The 21,663-nt window shown below is 37.4% G+C and overlaps 1 pseudogene across 1 annotated transcript; it reads right to left on the reverse strand.

The window, feature by feature from the left end:
* Positions 1-19,835: 19,835 nt before the first annotated feature.
* Positions 19,836-20,170, reverse strand: LOC307178745 (large ribosomal subunit protein P1-like; annotated as a pseudogene). Its single transcript has one exon. The product of its transcript is annotated as a large ribosomal subunit protein P1-like (transcript).
* Positions 20,171-21,663: the final 1,493 nt, after the last annotated feature.

A 21,663-nucleotide genomic window follows, 5' to 3' on the forward strand; every position in this document is an offset into this window, starting at 1 on the left:
CCTGTTCTCTCCAACCAGAGAAACAGGAAAGGACAGCCTAACAAGACATGAAACTTTTAAACAACTGCTCTACTTCAGGCAAACACCACCAAAAAATCTGTGGCCCTATCCCCACCACTGACACCAGAGGCCAAATGGAGACTCTAGCCCTCTGACCTTTATTAGGTTGTAAAAAGTATCCCCAATGTCCCCACCAGATTGTGTCAGAAAAAGTTGAGCATGAAGTCCACCCTTTAATGGGCCCCTCCACTACCAGTACAATGTCAATGGTGCCTAAATGGGGAGCCTGACCTTCCATAACCAATGAAAATATTGTTCAGGAAATGAGAAATCGAGAACAGCCTCAGATGAAAATGATTTTTAACAACAGGCATACCCTCAAAGAATGACTTCCAGGATTTGTTGCCAACAAAACTATCCCCAAAGAATGCCTAAAGAAATACCTGTAAACAAAAATGAAACATTAAAGAATTGTGGAAAACAAGGAAGGTAGACAGAACACCATAAGAGCAAAAATGTGGGTAAAATAGATTTTCCTTTCCTTAATTATGTTTGACAGTTTAAACAAAAATCATAACACTGTCTAATGTGGTCTTCAAGAAATATTCAAGTCAATTAGAAATGAGAGAGAAGAAAGGAAAGTAAGGTTTCTACACTTACAGTGGATAAATGTTGAACCATTATACTTCAGTATGTACAGCTGGCCCTCCATGTCTGTGGGTTCCATATCCACAGGTTGAAAATACTTGAAAAAAAATTCCAGAAAGTTCCAAAAAGCTAAACTTAAATTTGCCACATGCTGGCAACTATTTACATAGCATTTACATTGTATTCCCAACTATTTACATAACATTTATATTTTATTAAGTATTATAACTAGTCTAGAGATAATTTATAGTATACAAGCATGTGTGTAGGTTATATGCAAGTACTACACCATTTTATGTAAGTAGGGAATTGGGCATCTGTGGATTTTGGTATATGCAGTGGGTCCAGGCATTAATACACTGTACCAGGGGACAACTGTATATATTATGTCATGCCTAGAACAACTCCTAAAAAAAAATATAAGAGACCCCACAAATACTCTAAACAGAAAAATAGCAGAGTAGGAAACTACAGCAGTCCATCCAACCACAAAAAGTAATTAATAGACTGGCAAAAACAGAATCAACTTTTTCAAAAATCTGGTAACTAATCAGAAGTGAACAGCATTCAGAGAACTTCTGAATCAAGAGAAAAACAAGTGTTATCATAATAAGTGAAGTAAGAAAGACAAATACCATATGATATCACTTACATATGTAGTCTAAAATATAACACAAATGAACTTATCTATGAAACAGAAACAGACTCAAAGGTATAGAGAACAGACTTATGGTTGCCAAGCGGGTGGGGTGGGGTGGGGTGGGGGAGGGATGGATTGAGAGTTTGGGATTAGTACATGCAAACTATTATATATAGAATGCATAAACAAGTTCCTACTATACAGCACAAAGAACTATATTCAATATCCTGTAATAAACCATAATGGAAAAGAAAAAATAACCAAGTGAATCTCAGAGCTTTGTGGTATTTTAATTTACCCTGGTCCCATGCCTCATTCCCCAGCTCAGCAGCAGTCTTGACTACAACAGCCCACACTCCCAATACTGCTACCTAGAATCTATAGGAAAGGGGAAATCACAATAGGAAAGGCAAATATATATTAAGGATTGAAGATTACTTAAATAACCCAGTATGTAGATTAAAAATAAATTTTTAAAATTGTAAAAGTGATAACTACAATAAACAGTAAAAGGATAAACATGAAGATATAAAAGAGAACATCAAAATAAAGTCTGGGAGGAGGGAAATATAAAAATATATATCTTTTAGAACATGACTAACTTGAATGATTATCAGTTTAAAGCAAGTAGATATAGTTATGGGTCAACATACTTGAACTCCACAGTAACTACAAAGCAAAAACATACAATAGATTCACAAAATATAAAAAGAAAGGAACTCAAGCATATCACAAAAGAAAATCATCAGAAAAAAAAAAAGGACTGCAAAAACAACTGCAAAACAAGGATTAAATGGCAATAAATATACACCTATCAATAATTACTTTAAACATCATTGGACTAAATGCTCCAATCAAAAGATATAGAGTGGCAGATTGGGGGAAAAAGAAAAAGAACCTGCAATATGCTGCCTAAAGACACTCACTTCAGGGCAAGAGACACAGACTGAAAGTAAGGGGATGGATAAAGATATGTCATGCAAATAGAAAAGAAAAAGGGGGTAGCAATACCCATATCAAACAAAATAAAGCCATAAAGAAAGACAAAGGCATTACATAATGATATAGGGATAAATACAAGAGGAGGATATTATATTTGTTAACATGTACATACCCAAAACAGGAACACCTAAATATATACAGCAAATACAGACATAGAGGAAGAAATTGACAATGCAATATTATGAGACTTTAACACCCCACTAACATCAATGGATGGATCATACAGACAGAAAATAAATAAGGCAAGAGAGATCCTAAATGACACCAGTTGTACTTCACTGATATCTACAGGACACTATATCCAAAACAAACAAAAACAAACAGAATACACATTCTTTTCAAGCACCCATGGAATGTTTTCTAGGATAGACCACATACTAGGTCACAAAAGCCTTAGCAAAGAAGAGGATAGAAATTATTTCAAGCATCTTTTCTGACCACAACGTTTGAAACTAGAAATCACTGACAGAAAGAAAACAGGAAAAGAAGGAAAACATAGAGACTAAACAACATGCTACTTTAAAACCAATGGATCAATGATGAAATCTAAGAAATCAGAAAACTTGTGGCAAAAGAAAATGAAAACACAACATTACCAAATCTATGATGCACCAAAAACAGTTCTAGGAGGGAAGTTCATAATGATACAGGACTTCCTCAAGAAATAAGAAAAAAATCTCAAAAAAAAAAAAAAAAACCAAAAAACAACCTAGGGACTTCCCTGGTGGTCCAGTGGTAATGAATCCACCTTACAGTGCAGGGGACATGGGTTCGATCCCTCGTCAGGGAACTAAGATCCCACATGCCGTGGGGCAACTAAGCTCGCACGCCACAACTACTGAGCTTGCATGCTTCAACTACAGAGGCTGCAAACTACTGGGCCCACACACCCTGGAGCCTGCGCACCACAACTAGAGAGAGAAAACCCACATGCCACACCTAGAGAGAAGCCCGCACACTGCAACAAAAGATCCCACATACCTTGACAAATATCCCGTGTGCCACAACTAAGACCCGACACAGCCAAAAATAAATAAAATAAATAATAAATGAATCTTAAAAAAAAAACCCAACCTAAACTACCACCTAAAACAATTAGAAAAAGAACAAACAAAGCCCCAAGTCAGCAGAAGAAAGGAAGTAATAAAGATCAGAGAGGAAATAAATAAGAGATTTTTAAGGTTCCCTGGTGGCACAGTGGTTAAGAATCCGCCTGTAGGGGTTCGAGCTGTGGTCTGGGAAGATCCCACATGCCACGGAGCAACAGCCTGTGCACCACAACTACTGAGCCTGTGAACCACAACTACTGAGTCCACATGCTATAACTACTGAAGCCCGCGTGCCTGGAGCCTTGCTCTGCAACAAGAGAAGCCACCGCAGTGAGAAGCCCACGCACCGCAATGAAGAGTAGCCCCCATTCGCCACAACTAGAGAAAGCCTGCGAACAGAAATGAAGACCCAATGCAGCCAAAAATAATTAAATTAAAAAAAAATAGAAAAGATCAATAAAACCAATAACAGGTTCTGTGAAAAGTTTTTAAAAATGGACAAACCTTTAGCCACACTCACCAAAAATAAGAGAGACAGGATCCAAATAAAATAAGAAATGAAAGAGGAGAAATAACCAACACCACAGAAATACAAGAAATCATGACAGAATACTATGAACAGTTATATGCCAACAAATTGGACAAGCTAGAAGAAAGGGACAAGTTTCTAGAAACAGAGAGCCTGCCAAGAATGAGTCAATAAGAAACGTAATTTGAATAAACTGATCACTAGAAGTGAAATAGAATCTGTAATTTTAAAAACTCCCTACAAACAGAAGTCCAGGACTGGATGGCTTCACTGGGGAATTCTACAAAACATGTAAAGAAAATTTAATACCTATCCTCAAACTATTCCAAAAAATTTAAGAGGAACACTCCCAAATTCATTTTTACAAGGCCAAAACGGGACAAAGACACTACAAAAAAAGAAATTACAGGTCAATATATTTGATGAATATAGATGCAAAAATCCTAAATGTATTAGCAAACCAAATCCAACAATACATAAAAAGGATCATACACTATGATCAAGTTTGATTTATTCCAGGGTCACAGGGATGGTTCAACATTAGCAAATCAATCAATATGATACACCACATTAACAAAAGGAAGAATAAAAATCACATGATCATCTCAACAGACACAGAAAATCCATTTGACAGCATTCAACATCCATTCATGATAAAAAATTGCTATCAAAGTATGAGAGTGTATATGGAACATATCTCAGTAAAATGAAGGCCATTTATGACAAACCTACAATTAACATAATACTCAATGTGAAAAGCTGAAAACCTTTCCTCTGAATATTCAGAAACAAGTAAAGGACACCTGCTCTTGCCACTTCTATTTAATATAGCGTTGGAAATCTTAGCCACTGCAATCAGATAAGAAGAACTAAAATGTATCCAAATTGGAAAGGAAAGGAACCATTTGCAGATGACATGTTAATCTATATAGAAAACGCCAAAGTGCCTACCCCAAAAATACAAAAAGTAATAAATGAATTCAACAAAGCTGCAGGATACAAGATTAATATACAGAAATCTATGGTGTTTCTTTAATAATGAAATGTAAGAAAAAGTGGAAAAAAATCCCATCTAAAAGTGTCAAAAACAATAAAATAACTAGGAATAACCTTAACCAACAGGGTGAAAGACCTATACACTGAAAACTATAAAACACTGATGAAGGAATTTGAAGATGATACAAAGAAATGGAAAGATACCACCATTCTTGGAAGAATTAATATTGTTAAAATGGCCATACTTCCCAAAGCAATCTACAGATTCAATGCAGTCCCTGTCAAAATACCCATGACATTTTCCACAGAACTAGGACAAATAATCCTACAATTCAAATGGAACCACAAAAGACCCAGAATCGCCTAAGCAATCCTGAGAAAAATAACAAAGCTGGACGCGTCACCTTCCTTGACTTCAGACTATACTACAAAACTCCAGTAATCAAAACAGCATGATAAACTTCACTGTAGCACTATTTACAATAGCCAAGACATGGAAGCAACCTAAATGTCCATCAAGACATGAATGGAGGGGGCTTCCCTGGTGGCACAGTGGTTAGAAATCCACCTGCCAATGCAGGGGTCACAGGTCCAAGCCCTGGTCCGGGAAGATCCCACATGCTGCAGAGCAACTAAGCCCATGTGCCCACAACTAATGAGCCTGTGCTCTAGAGCCTGTGAGCCACGACTACTGAGCCCGCATGCCACAACTCCTGAAACCCATGCACCGCACCTAGAGCCCATGCTCCGCAACAAGAGAAGCTACCGCAATGAGAAACCTGCATACCGCAACGAAGAGTAGCCTCCACTTCCTGCAGCTAGAGAAAGCCCGTGTGCAGCAACGAAGACCCAATGCAGCCAAAAATAAATAAATTTTAAAAAGAGAGAGAGGAGTGGATAAAGAAGATATGGTATATATATACAATGGAATATTACTCAGCCATAAAAAAAGAATGAAATAATCCTATTTGCTGCAACATGGATGGACCTCAAGATTATCATACTAAATAAAAGTAGTAAGCCAGACAGGAAAAGGCAAGTATCATATGATATCACTTGTATGTGGAATATTAAAAAATAATACAGGGACTTCCCGGGTGGTCCAGTGGTTAAGACTCCATGCTCCCAGTGCAGGGGGTCCAGGTTCAACTCCTGCTCAGGGAACTAGACCCTGCATGCCGCAACTAAAAGATCCCACATGCTGCAATGAAGACCTTGCATGCAGCAACAAATATGCTGCACACCGCAACTAAGACCCAGGGCAGCCAATAAATAAATAGATAAATATTGTTTTAAAAAGATACAAATGAACTTATTTACAAAACAGAAGTATACCCACAGATACAGAAAACAAACTTATAGTTACCAAAGGTGATGTGGGGGAGAGATAAATTAGGAGTTTCGGATTAACATGTACACACTACTATATATAAAACAGATAACCAACACGGGTCTACTGTATAGCACAGGGAACTATACTTAATATTTTGTAATAACCTATAAGGGAAAAGAATCTGAAAGATGTTATATGTATAACTGAATCACTTTGCTCTACACCTGGAACTAACAACATTGTAAATCAACAATTCGTCAGTAAAAAAAAAACAACAACAAAAACAACAACAACAAAACAGCATGGTATTGGCACAAAAATAGTCATGCAGGTCAATGGAGCAGAAGAGAGTCCAGAAATAAACCTACGCACCTATGGTCAATTAATCTATGATAAAGGAGGCAAGAATATACAATGGAGAAAAGACAGTCTCTTCAACTAGTTGTGCTGGGAAAACTGGACAGCTAAATGTAGGACAATGAGATTAGAACATTTACCTCACAACATATACAGGAAAACTCAAAACGGATCAAGAACCTAAATGTAAGACCGGAAACCATAAACTCCTAGAAGAGAACCTAGGCGAAACATGTTTTGACATAAATCATCACAATATTTTCTTAGATCAGACTCCCAAGGCAAAAGAAATAAAAGCAAAAAAAACCAAATGGGACCTAGTTTAACTTAAAAGCTTTTGTACAGCAAAGGAAACTTTCAAAAAGACAAAAGGACAACCTACAGAGTGGGTGAAAATATTTGCAAGCAATTCAACCAACAAGGGGTTAATATTCCAAAATACACAAACAGCTCATATAAATCAATATGAAAAAACAAACAACCCAATCAAAACATGGGCAGAAGACCTAAATAGACATTTCTCCCAAGAAGACATACAGATGGCCAACAGGCACATGAAAAGATGCTCAACATCACTAATTCTTAGAGAAATGCCAATAAAAACAACAATGAGATATCACCTCACAATGGTCAGAATAGTTATCATCCAAAAGTCTACAAATAAATGCTGGAGAGAGTGTGGAGAAAAGGGAACCCTCCTACAGTGCTGGTTGGAATGTAAATTGGTACAGCCACTATGGAGAACAGTATGGAAGTTCCTCAAAAAACTAAAAATAGACTACCATCTGATCCAGCAATTCTATCCCTGGTATATATTTGGAAAAAACTAAAAACACTAATCAGAAAAGGTACATGCACCCCAATGTTCACTGCAGCACTATTTACAACAGCCAAGCTATAGAAACAACCCAATTGCCCATGAACAGATGAATGGATAAAGAAGTTATGGTAGAAAACAAATGCTGGAGAGGGTGTGGAGAAAAGGGAACCCTCTTGCACTGTTGGTGGGAATGTAAATTGGTACAGCCACTATGGAGAACAGTATGGAGGTTCCTTAAAAAACTAAAAATAGAACTACCATATGACCCAGCAAGCCCACTACTGGACATATACCCTGAGAAAACCATAATTCAAAAACAGACATGTACCACAATGTTCATTGCAGCACTATTTACAATAGCCAGGACATGGAAGCAACCTAAGTGTCCATCAGCAGATGAATGAATAAAGAAGTTGCGGCACATATATACAATGGAATATTAGTCATCCATGAAAAGAAACGAAACTGAGTTATTTGTAGTAAGGTGGATGGACCTAGAGTCTGTCATACAGAGTGAAGTAAGTCAGAAAGAGAAAAACAAATACCATCTGCTAACACATATATAAGGAATCTAAAAAACAAAAATGGTTCTGATGAACCTAGGGGCAGGACAGGAATAAAGACACAGACGTAGAGAATGGACTTGAGGACATGGGGAGGGGGAAGGGTAAGCTGGGACAAAGTAAGAGAGTAGCACTGACATATATACACTACCAAATGTAAAATAGATAGCTAGTGGAAGCAGCTGCATGGCACAGGGAGATCAGCTCGGGGCTTTGCCACCACCTAGAGGGGTGGGATAAGGAGGGTGGGAGGGAGATGCAAGAGGGAGGGGATATGGGGATATACATATGCATATAGCGGATTTACTTTGTTATACAGCAGAAACTAACACAACACTGTAAAGTAATTATACTCCAATAAAGATGTTTAAAAAAAGAAAATGTTATGGTAGAGATTGGTTCAAGATGGTGTAGTAGAAGGACGTGTGCTCACTCCCTCTTGCGAGAGAACTGGAATCACAACTAACTGCTGAACAGTTATCAACAGAAAAACACTGGAACTCACCATAAAAGATACCCCACATCCAAAGACAAAGGAGAAGCCTCAATGAGATGGTACAAGGGGTGCAATCACAATAAAATCAAATCCCATAACTACTGGGTGGGTGACTCACAAACTGGAGAACAATTATGCCACAGAAGTCCACCCATTGGAGTGAAGGTTCTGAGCCCTACAGAGGGTTTCCCAACCTGGGGGTCTGGAAATGGGAGGAGAAATCCCCAGAAATCAGACTCTGAAGGCCAGTGGAATTTGATGGCAGGACATCAACAGGACTGGGGGAAACAGAGACTCCACTCTTGGAGGGCACACACAAAGTAGGACCCAGGGGGAAGGATCAGTGACCCTATAGAGACTGAACCAGACCTACGTGCTAGTGTTGGAGGGTCTCCTGCAGAGGCAGGGGGTGGCTGTGGCTCACCACAGGGACAAGGACACTGGCAGCAGAAGTTCTGGGAAGTACTCATTGGCGGGAGCCCTCCCGGAGTAGAGTCCACACACCATTAGCCCCACCAAACAGCCTGTAGGTTCCAGTGCTGGGTTGCCTCAGGGCAAACAACCAAAAGGGAGGGAACTCAGCCCCACCCACCAGCAGAGAAGTGGCTTAAAGTTTTACTAAGTTCTGCCCACCAGAGCAACACCCAGGTCTACACACCAACAAGTCCCTCCCATCAGGAAGCTTGCACAAGCTTCTTAGCCTCATCCACCAGAAGGCAGACAGGAGAAACAAGAAGAACTACAATCCTGCAGCCTGCAGAATGAAAACCATAATCACAGAAAGAAAGACAAAATGAAAAGGCAGAGGACTATGTCCCAGATGAAGGAAAAAGATAAAACCCCAGAAAACAACAAAATGAAGTGGAGATAGGCAAACTTCCAGAAAACAAAATTCAGAATAATGACAGTGAAGATGATCCAGGACCTCAGAAAAAGAATGCAGGCAAAGATTGAGAAGATGCAGGAAACGGTTCACAAAGACCAAGAAGAATTAAAGAAAAAACAGAGATGAACAATACAATAAGTGAAATGAAAAATACACTGGAAGGAATCAGTAGCAGAATAACTGAGGCAGAAGGATAAGTGACCTGGAAGACAGAATGGAAATCACTGCCACAGAACAAAGAAAAAACAATGAAAAGAAATGAAAACAGCCTAAGAGACATCTGGGACAACACTAAACACACCAACATTCACATTATAGGGGTCACAGAAGGAGAAGTGAGAGAGAAAGGACCCAAGAAAATATTTGAAGAGATTATAGTCAAAAACTTCCCTAACATGGCAAAGGAAATAGCCACCCAAGTCCAGGAAGCAGAGAGTCCCCTACAGTATAAAACCAAGGAGAAACACACCAAGACACATAGTAATCAAATTGATAAATAAAAGACAAAGAAAAATTATTAAAAGCAACAAGAGAAAAACGACAAACAACATACAAGGGAACTCCCATAAGGTTAACAGCTGATTTCTCAGCAGAAACTCTATAAGCCAGAAGGGAGTGGCAAGATATATTTAAAGTGATGAAAGGGAAGAACCTACAACCAAGATTACTCTACCCAGCAAGGATCTCATTCAGATTCAACAGAAAAATCAAAAGCTTTACAAACAAAAACTAAGAGAATTCAGCACTACCAAACCAGCTCTACAACAAATGCTAAAGGAATTTCTCTAAGTGGGAAACACAAAGAGAAGAAAAGGACCTACAAAAACAAACCCAAAACAATTAAGAAAATGGTAATAGGTACATATCGATAATTACCTTAAATGTAAATGGATTAAATGCTCCAACCAAAAGACACAGACTTGCTGAATGGATACAAAAACAAGACCCATATATATGCTGTCTACAAGAGACTTACTTCAGACCTAGGGACACATACAGACTGAAAGTGAGGGGATGGAAAAAGATATTCCATGCAAATGGAAATCAAAAGAAAGCTGGAGTAGCAATACTCATATCAGATAAAATAGACTTTAAAATAAAGAATGTTACAAGAGACAAGGAAGGACACTACATAATGATCAAGGGATCAATCCAAGAAGAAGATATAACAATTGTAAATATTTATGCACCCAACATAGGAGCACCTCAATACATAAGGCAAATGCTAACAGCTATAAAAGAGGAAATCAACAGTAATAAAATAATAGTGGGGGACTTTAACCCTCACTTACACCAATGGGCAGATCATCCAGACAGAAAATTAATAAGGAAACACAAACTTTAAATGACATAACAGACCAGATAGATTTAATTGATATTTATGGGACATTCTATCCGAAAACAGCGGATTACACTTTCTTCTCAAGTGCACATGAAACATTCTCCAGGATAAATCACATCTTGGGTCACAAATCAAGCCTTGGTAAATTTAAGAAAATTGAAATTGTATTAAACATCTTTTCTGACCACAATGCTATGAGATTAGAAATAAATTACAGGGGAAAAAAAGTAAAAACACAAACACATGCAGGCTACATGATACGCTACTAAATATCCAAGAGATCACTGAAGAAATCAAAGAGGAAATAAATACCTAGAGACAAATGACAATGAAAACACGACAATCCAAAACCTATGGGATGCAGCAAAAGCAGTTCTAAGAGGAAAGTTTATAGCAATACAATCCTACCTCAAGAAACAAGAAACACCTCAAATAAACAATCTAACCTTACACCTAAAGGAACTAGAGAAAGAAGAACAAACAAAACCCAAAGTTAGTCGAAGGAAAGAAATCATAAAGATCAGAGCAGAAATAAATGAAATAGAAACAAAACAATAGCAAAGATCAATAAAACTAAAAGCTGGTACTTTGAGAAGATAAACAAAATTGATAAAATTTTAGCCAGACTTATTAAGAAAAAGAGGGAGAGGAGTCAAATCAACAAAATTAGAAATGAACAAGAGGAAGTTACAACAGACACCACAGAAATACAAAGCATCATAAGAGACTACTACAAGCAACTCTATGCCAATAAAATGGACAACCTGGAAGAAATGGACAAATACTTAGAAAGGTATAACCTTCCAAAACCAGGAAGAAATAGAAAATATGAACAGACCAATCACAAGTAACGAAATTGAAACTGTGATTAAAAATCTTCCAACAAACAGAAGTCCAGGACCAGATGGCTTCATAGGTGAATTCTATAACACATTTAGAGAAGAGCTAACACCCATCCTTCTCAAACTCTTCCAGAAAACTGCAGAGGAAGGAACACTCCCAAACTCATTCTACGAGGCTACCATCACCCTGATACCAAAACCAGACAAAGATACTACAAAAAAAGAAAATTACAGATCAATATCACTGATGAATATAGATGCAAAAATCCTCAACAAAATACAAGCAAACAGAATTCAACAACACATTAAAAGGATCATACACCATGATCAATTGGGATTTATCCCAAGGATGCAAGTATTCTGCAATATACACAAATCAATCAATATGATACACCATATTAACAAATTGAAGAATAAAAACCATATGATCATCTCAATAGATGCAGAAAAAGCTTTTCACAAAATTCAACACACATTTATGATAAAAACTCTCCAGAGGGACTTCACTGGTGGTGCAGTGCTTAAGAATCTGCCTGCCAATGAAAGGGACATGGGTCCGAGCCCTAGTCCGGGAAGATCCCACATACCATGGAGCAACTAAGCCCATGTGCCACAACTACTGAGCCTGAGTGCCACAACTACTGAAGCCTATGTGCTTAGAGCCCGTGCTCTGCAACAAGAGAAGCCACTGCAATGAAAAGCCCGTGCACCACAACAAAGAGTAGCCCCTGCTTGCCACAGCTAGAGAAAGCCCACACGCAGCAATGAAGACCCAATGCAGCCATAAATAAATAAATAAATAACCAAATAATTTTATTTATTTAAAAAAAGAGTCTCCAGAAATTGGACATAGAGGGAACCTACCTGAACATAATAAAGGCCATATACGACAAACCCACAGCAAACATCATTCTCTATGGTAAAAAACTGAAAGCATTTCCTCTAAGATCAGCAACAAGACAAGGATGTCCACTCTCACCACTATTATTCAGCATAGTTTTGGAAGTCCTAGCCATAGCAATCAGAAAAGGAAATGAAATAAAAGGAATCCAAATCAGAAAAGAAGAAGTAAAACTGTCACTATTTGCAGATGACATGATACTATACATAGAGAATCCTAAAGATGCCACCAGGAAACTACTAGAGGTAATCAATGAATTCGGTAAAGTTGCAGGATACAAAATTAATGCACAGAAATCTCCTGCATTCCTATACACTAACAATGAAAGATCAGAAAGAGAAATTAAGGAAACAATCCCATTCACTATTGCAAGAAAAAGAATAAAATACCTAGGAATAAACCTACCTAAGGAGGTAAAAGACCTGTACTCAGAAAACTATAAGACACTGATGAAAGAAATCAGAGATGATACAAACAAATGGAGAGATATACCATGTTCTTGGATTGGAAGAATATTGTGAAAATGACTATACTGCCTAAAGCAATCTACAAATTCAATGCAATCCCTATCAAATTACCAATGGTATTTTTCACAGAACTACAATAAAAAAATCTTAAACTTTGTATGGCAACACAAAAGACCCCAAACAGCCAAAGCAATCTTGAGGGAAAAAAATCTGAGCTGGAGGAATCAGGCTCCCCAATTTCAGACTATACTACAAAGCTACAATAATCAAGACAGTATGGTACTGGCACAAAAACAGAAATACAGATCAATGGAACAGGATAGAAAGCCCAGAGATAAACCCATGTACCTATGGTCAACTAATCTATGACAAACGAGGCAATGATATACAATGGAGAAAAGACAGTCTCTTCAATAAGTGGTGCTGGGAAAACTGGACAGCTACGTGTAAAAGAATGAAATTAGAACACTCCCTAGACCATACACACAAAGAAAACCTCAAAATGGATTAAAGACCTAAATGTAAGACTGGACACTATAAAACTCTTAGAGGAAAACATAGGAAGAACACTCTTTGATATAAATCACAGCAAGATCTTTTTTGACCCACCTCCTAGAATGGAAATAAAAACAAAAATAAACAAATGGGACCTAATGAAACTTAAAAGCTTTTGCACAGCAAAGGAAACTATAAACAAAATGAAAAGACAAGCCTCAGAAAGGGAGAAAATATTTGCAAATGAATCAATGGATAAAGGATTAACCTCCAAAATATATAAACAGCTCATGTAGCTCAATATCAAAACAACAACCCAGTCAAAAAATGGGCAGAAGACCTAAATAGACATTTCTCCAAAGAAGACATACAGATGGCCAACAAACACATGAAAAAATGCTCAACATCACTAATTATTAGAGAAGAGCAAATCAAAACTACAATGAGGTATCACCTCACACCTGTTAGAATGGGCATCATCAGAAAATCTACAAACAATAAATGCTGGAGAGTGTGGAGAAAAGGCAACCCTCTTGCACTGTTGGTGGGAATGTAAATTGATACAGCCACTATGGAGAACATTGTGGAGGTTCCTTAAAAAACTAAAACTAGAATTACTGTATGACCCAGCAATTGCACAACTGGGGATATACCCAGAGAAAACCATAATTCAAAAACACACATGCACCCCAATATTTATTGCAGCACTATTACGATAGCCAGGACATGGAAACAACCAAGATGTCCATCAACAGAGGAATGAATAAAGAAGATGTGGTACATATATACAGTGGAATATTACTCAGCCATACAAAGGAATGAAATTGGGTCATTTGTACAGATGTGGATGGACCTGGAGACTGTCATACAGAGTGACGTAAGTCAGAAAGAAAAAAACCAAATATTGTATATTAACACATATATGTGGAATCTAGAAAAATGGTACAGATGAACCGGTTTGAAGGCAAAAATAGAGACACAGATGTAGAGAAAAAATGTATGGACACCAAGGGGGAAGGGTGGGGGAGAGATGAATTGGGAGATTGGGATTCACATATATACATTAATATGTATAAAATAGGTAACTCATAAGAGCCTGCTGTATAGAAAAACAAATAAAATTCAAAAAAACCCAAAAACCTGCTGTATAGCACAGGGAACTCCACTTCACTGTACAGTAGAAACTAACACAACATTGTAAAACAACTATACTCTAATAGAAAAAAAAGTTATGCTATATATACACAATAGAATACTTTTCAGCCATAAAAACGTATGAAATTCTGCCATTTGCAGCAACATGGATGGACCTAGGGAATATTATGCTTAGGGAAGTAAGTCAGAGAGTGAAAGACAAATACTCTATGATACCACTTATATGTGGAATCTAAAAAATAAAAGGAGAAACTAGTGTATATGTAAAACAGAGACTGACTCACAGATAAAGCAAAAAAAAAACAAAAAAAAAAACAAAAAAAAAACTAGAGGGTACCAAAGGGGAGAGGAAAGAGGGAGGGGCAAATTAGGAGTATGGGATTAAGAGATACAAACTACTATGCATAAAATAGATAAGCAATAAGGATATATTGTATACACAGGAGATTATAGCCATTATCTTGTAATAAACTTTAATGGAGTATAATCTGCAAAAATACTGAAGCACTATGCTGTACACCTGAAACGAGTATGATACTGTGAATGAATTATACAAATAAATAAATAACAAGGCATAATAAATAAAACAATAAATGAATCATATTACATGGATCAATTTAATGAAAAACAAATGAATACTAATCATTATGAAATAGATAATTTGAATAGCCCTATATATTAAGGAAATTGAATTCATAATTTAAAGTCTCCCCAAAATACAATCTATAGGCTCAGATAATTTTGGTAGAGAATTCTACTGAACTTTTTTTTTTCCTTTCATTTTAGCTTTCCACAGGATCAGTTGAACTGCCAAACATTTAAAGAACCAACTCCAATTCTAGACAATCTCTTCAAGAAGCATAGGATCACTTATGAAGCCAGTAAGAACTTTATACCAAATGCCAGTATTCATTCTATGAAGCCAGTATTGACATGACACCAAAACCAGACAGTCCAAAAAAGAAAACTACCAACAAATATTTCTCATGAATATAGATGCAAACTCCTTAGCAAAATACTAATAGAATTTAGCAGCATATAAAGAATTACTATTAACCATGACAAGTAGGGTTCATTCAATACATGCAAGGCTGGTTCAATATTTGAAAATCAATGTAATCTGCCATATTAACAGACTAGAAAATTACTTGATCATATCAATTGATGTAGAAAATGTATTTGACAAAATTCAAAACCCATTCATGATTTAAAAAAAAAAAACTTTCTGAAGCTAGGAATGATTGGGTAGCTTCTTCAACTTGATAAAGAGTATCTACAACAAATCTACAGTTATCATCATATGTAATGGTGAATGACTGAATGCTTTACCCATAAGACTGGGAACAAGGCAAGGATGTTCACTCTCACCACTGCTACTCAACATAACTCCGTAAGTTCTACGCAGTGAAGTAAGGCACAATAGGGATTTAAACATTTACAGCTCAGAAAGGAGTGCCTAAAACTGTCTCTTTTTGCAGATGATGTGATGATTTATGTAGAAAATCCCACAGAATCTACTACAGATGAACTTCTAGAAATAAGTGATTTTAGCAATGTCATAAGATACTAGATCAACTTGCAAAATCAGTTGTATTTCTATTACTAGAAATGAACATGTGGAAACAAAAATACAATACCATTTACAACTGTGTCAAGAATTAAATACATAGGTGCAAATCAAACAAAACAAGTACAGAACTTATAAGCAGATAAGTACAAAACACTGATAAGAAATTTAAGATCTAAATAAATAGGTATTCCTTGTTAAGAGATTGGAAATTCAACATAGTCAAATGTCAGTTCTCCCCTAACTGATATACAGGTTTAATGCAATTCCTATCAAAATCTCAGCAAGGTTTTTAATACAATATTCTAAGATTTATGTGGAGAGACAAACAGCAGTAGCTAATACAATTCTGAAAAAGAAGAATAAAGTGGTAAGACACCCTCTACCCAGTTTTAAGGCTAATTACATAGCTATAGTACTCTACTGTATGATATTGGCAGGGGTTGGGTATAAAGTCAATGCAACAGAACAGAGGATAAAGAAATAGCCCTACATGAGTATGGAAAATGGATTTTTGACAAAGATGTAACTCAGTACAATGGAAGATGGATAGTCTTTTCAACAAATGGTGCTGGAACAATTGAATATCCATAGGCAAAATAATCTACCTAAAAATTACACCATATACAAAATTTAGCTTACAATAGATAATAAATTGTAAAAGTATAAAACTTTTAGAAGATAAAACAGAAAATATTTCTGACCTAATTGGTGGTGACACGTTACACATGACACCAAAAGCATGATCATAAAAGAAATAAGGGATAAATTAGACTTTATCAAAATATAAAACTTTTGCTCGGCTAAAACCTTGTTAAGCAGATGAAAAGACAGGCTACAGACTGGAAGAAAGTATTTGCATGTCCAACCAGAAATCCAACAAATCCCAATAATCTAACAGAGAACTCATAAATAGAATATATAATGCGCCCAAAACTCAGCAGTTAAAAACAACAACAACAACATTATATTTAGAAAATGGGCAAAAGGCATGAAGAGATATTTCACCAAAGAGAATTTATGGATGGCAAATGAGTACATGAAATGATATTCGGTGTCACCAGCTAGTAACTAAAAGCAAAATTAAAACCACAATGAGAAACCACCACATGCCTATTAGAAAATCCAAAATTGAAAATAGCAACAATACTATAAATTCTGACAAGGATGTTGAGAAACAGATCTCTTGCATATTCCTGGTGGGAATGTAATATGGTACAGCCACTGTGGAAAAATAGTTTTGCAATTCTTTAAAAAATAAATGGCGGGGGTGGGGAGTAAATTAAGAGTTTGGGATTAACAAATACATACTATATGAAACAGATAAGCAAGGACCTACTGTATAGCACAGGGAACTATATTCAGTATCTTGTACTAACCCATAGTGGAGAGGAATCTGAAAGAGAATATATATATGTACACACACAAACTGAATCACTTTGGTGTACACCTGAAACTAACACAGCACTGTAAATCAACTATACTTCATTTTAAAATACATACATATATATATATATATATATATATATATATATATATATATATATATATATAAACTTACCATATAACTCAGCAGTTGTACTCCTGGACATTTATCCCAGAGAAATGAAAGAATTTGCCCACATAGCATTGCGTGCCTGATTGTTCATAGCAGCTTTATCTGTAGTAGCCTAAAATGGAAACAACAAAAATGGTTCTCCATACCATGTAATACTACTTAGCATTAAAAAGGAATAAATTATTGATACATGTAACAATTTAGATAGATCTCAAGAACATTATGTTTAGTTCTGGAAGCCAATCTCTATGGGTCATGTACTACACAATTCCATTTATATAACATCCTTGAAATGATGAAATTATAGAGATGTGAAACATTAATGGTTTCCAGGGATTAGGGATGGTGGGGTGGGGTGCAGGTGTGACTTATAAAGGGGTACAGAAACATCTTTGTGGGGGTGGAATAGTTCTGTATGTTGATTGCAGTGGTGATTACATGAATCTATGCACATGATAAAATGACATAACTATATAAACACATTGTACCAATGTCTAATTCTGGGCTTTGATATTGTACTGTAATTATGTAAGATGTAACCATTGGTAAAAACTGCGTGAAGTATAATCAGGACTATCTCTGCACTATCTTGCAACTCCCTGTGTATCTATAATTATTTCAAAGTTTAAAAGTTAAAAAAAAAACTTTCAATAAATGGGCTGAAAAGCAGAATGCACACAGCTGAATTGTGAACTAGGAAGCCAGGGGTTAAATTGCTATACAGCCCAGAAGAAACCAAATGTAACAAAGAGATGCAATGTATGGAACAAAACGACATAAAAGATAGAAACTGATTTTCCTCCAACCATTTAATATAAGTCCCGGAAGACAATAGAGCTAATTGAGGAGAGATAGTAGTAATCAATGAAAATTACCTCAAAATAAAGAAGGATGTAAGTCCTTAATTTGAGAGAGGCCTACCAAGTTAATAAAATTCTATTTAATAATTATTCTGACATATTTTTCATTTTAACATCTATGAAACTGAAATGCATCTTTATATCAGAGACATGTCATAGTTTAATTCAATGTTTTCTTCCCTTTTCAACGGTACATAAAATAACTGTGGTCCTAAACGTGACATCTATGAAAAAATTAAGTAAAAAATAAGTACCAGGCTTCCCTTGTGGCGCAGTGGTTGAGAATCCGCCTGCCGATGCAAGGGACACAGGTTCGTGTCCGGGTCCGGGAGGATCCCACATGCCGCGGAGCGGCTGGGCCCGTGAGCCATGGCCGCTGAGCCTGCCCGTCCGGAGCCTGTGATCCGCAATGGGAGAGGCCACAACAGTGAGAGGCCCGCGTACCGAGAAAAAAAAAAAAAGTACCTACATCTAGGCACATTTTAGCAAAATTTCCAAAGAGAAATAAAAAGATAAAATACTGAAAGCTTCAAGAAAGATTTTTAAAGTTTACTTTCATGGGAATAAGAAATCAGTTTGGGACAGAAATCTGTTTGCAGCTGAACTTGGTCCTCTCCCTCTCAGACTGCAGTCAAGGTGTCAGCTGGGGCAGCAGTCACCTCAAGGCTCAAATGGGGAAGGATCTGCTTCAAAACTCACTCATATAGTTGCTGATAGAATTCGGAGTGTGAGCCTTGGTTCCTCACTGGCTGTTGGCCAGAGATCATCCTTAGATCACAGCATGGAAACTTGCTTCATCAGAGAAAGCAAGAAGAACCAGAGTGTTGTGAGCAAGACAAAGTTACAGACCCTAATCTCAACAGTGAGCTCCCATCACTTTTGCCATATTTTATTCATTAGAAGCAAGTCACTAAATCTAACCCACACTAAAGCAAAGGAGATTACAGAAGGATGTGAATACCTGGAAGCAGGGATCAGTGGGAGCCATTTTAGAAGCATCCTATCTATCGTATCTTATTACTTGCTACTCCATCTCCCATCCCCCCCAGACAATTTTCTCATTTCTGAGTCAGAGAATACTGTTACAGGTTAATCCAGAGTCACACATATATCACCTGAAATCAGGACATGCTCTTCAGATACAAAATGGACCCTACTATAGGTTTTCACCTCTCAGGAATTCCCAGCATGGATCTGTAAGCAGGCTCTAAATCATTTCCTTGCCCACCCCTAAAGGCCTCACAAAGCCTGGGATTGCACCACATTCTTTTTTTGTTTTGTTTTGTTTTAGAGAGTTCAGCTTTTTATTGAACATGTAACAAAAGAGGTTTAGTCAAAGAGATCAAAGCCCATGTCAACATCAGACTCCTCAAATTCTTCTTTCTTTGCTTCCACTTTCTCCTCCTCAGCTGGGGCAGAAGTGGTGGAGGGGGGAGGACCTCCTGCTCGTGCAGGATCAGCTGCTGGGACAGGTCCCTTAGCCCTTATATTGCAGATGAGGCTCCCAATGCCAGAGCCTTTGCAAACAAACCTGGCTAGAAAGGTCCAACATTTACACTGGCTGCTATAATTAGGGCATTGATCTTATCCTCCATGACTGTAACCTCATCGTTGTTCAGGATGAAGGCCCAATAGATGCAGGTGAGCTCTGAGATGGAGGCCATGGTGTGGGCGAATGCTAAGCGGGGAATGCTGGGCGCAGTGCTAGCCTCAGGATGAAGTGAGGGCCTAAGCCTAAAGCAGCCTGCAGCTTCCTCAGAAGGACTGAGCACCTTAGCAGCAGCTGAGGCCAATCAACACTAAATCCTATTTTATCTACAGACATGGGTCTATGGAAAAGTTCAGAACTTTCCCATGTGCAAACGAAATCATCCTTTATCATCAAATTGCAGAACTGACAAGAGATGGTCAAGTATCTCTCTGAAGGGACTTTGTTTTTGCTTCACCTCTGGTCTAGACAGAAGACTGAGTACCTAGGAGATGCTGATTTCTCCAGTACACATTTGAACAGTGGTTTGAGAAGATGGGGGCACAGAGGAGGGACCTGGAGTGCATTCCTCCAAAAATAGGAGGAACTGGGGAAGTTTCAGAATAAAAAATTAAGGTCTTCACATAACCTAAAAAATGACAGAATTTAACACCGAAAACCAACTTACATGACCCATGAGTTTAGAATTGCAAGAATTAGACAGTCTTCCTTGGAATTCATCTACTCAAGAATCCTAGAATCCAGGGAAGTCTTATCTGGGAGGAGGAAAAAAATAAGGCAATGAGACCAGATTTGCCATGGAGTTCACAAAATGTCAAGGTTTTTCTCCTCCATTTTTTTCTTCCAAACCACCCTCCCCCCATATATATATTGGGAAGATAAGGTGGAGCCTAGGGACCTCTATGCTTTCTGCAAACCCCAGGGAACGCTGATGTAAACAGATGGATTCCTAGCAGATGTTCTCCTGCATTAAAACAGAAGTGTGGGCACTTTAACAGGATTTCCACCAGTACTGCATTCTGGGATGCTGAGCTACACTTGGGACTAGACTGTTCAAACTTGCTCTTCCAGGCCAGAGGAGGGGCCGTATCATCCATATAGAACTTCCTTTAAGGTTTCTGGAGCCTGGTTGATCTTCCACATCTGAAGTGAGAAAACTGCACAGACCATGCATTCTTCTAAGCCTACATTACAACTCTCAGATTCTCATGGCTCATCACTCTCATTTAGTATCCAGACTGGGAAGGATGAAATCATGCCCACTGTAGCCAGCCAAAAATGAATACATTTTTGTCTTTTTTTCTCTTTTAGTCCTAATCATCAGACCCTGCAATGAGATTAAGAACCATCAATTAGCAGGCTTTGTTGAAGGGCCAGGTGTCCATGAGCCACACACATTAATCTACACTAGGGAGACATCAAGAGTCTATTATTAAATGCCCCCATCCTTCTCCCCCTTGATTATTTAAATTGAAGTATAATACACATAAAGTATGTAAAAGACACTGATCTTAAGTATACAGCTTGATTATTTTACGTGTATAGGAGGGTGACTACCACCCAGATTGAGATACAGGGTTTTTCTAACATACAAGTTTCAGTCATGCCCCTTCCTGGTCTATACCACCCGGGTGACAAATATTCTGACTTCTATCATAATTGGTTAGT

The sequence above is a fragment of the Stenella coeruleoalba genome (assembly GCF_951394435.1).
Source record: "Stenella coeruleoalba genome assembly, chromosome: 20".
NCBI lineage: Eukaryota > Metazoa > Chordata > Mammalia > Artiodactyla > Delphinidae > Stenella > Stenella coeruleoalba.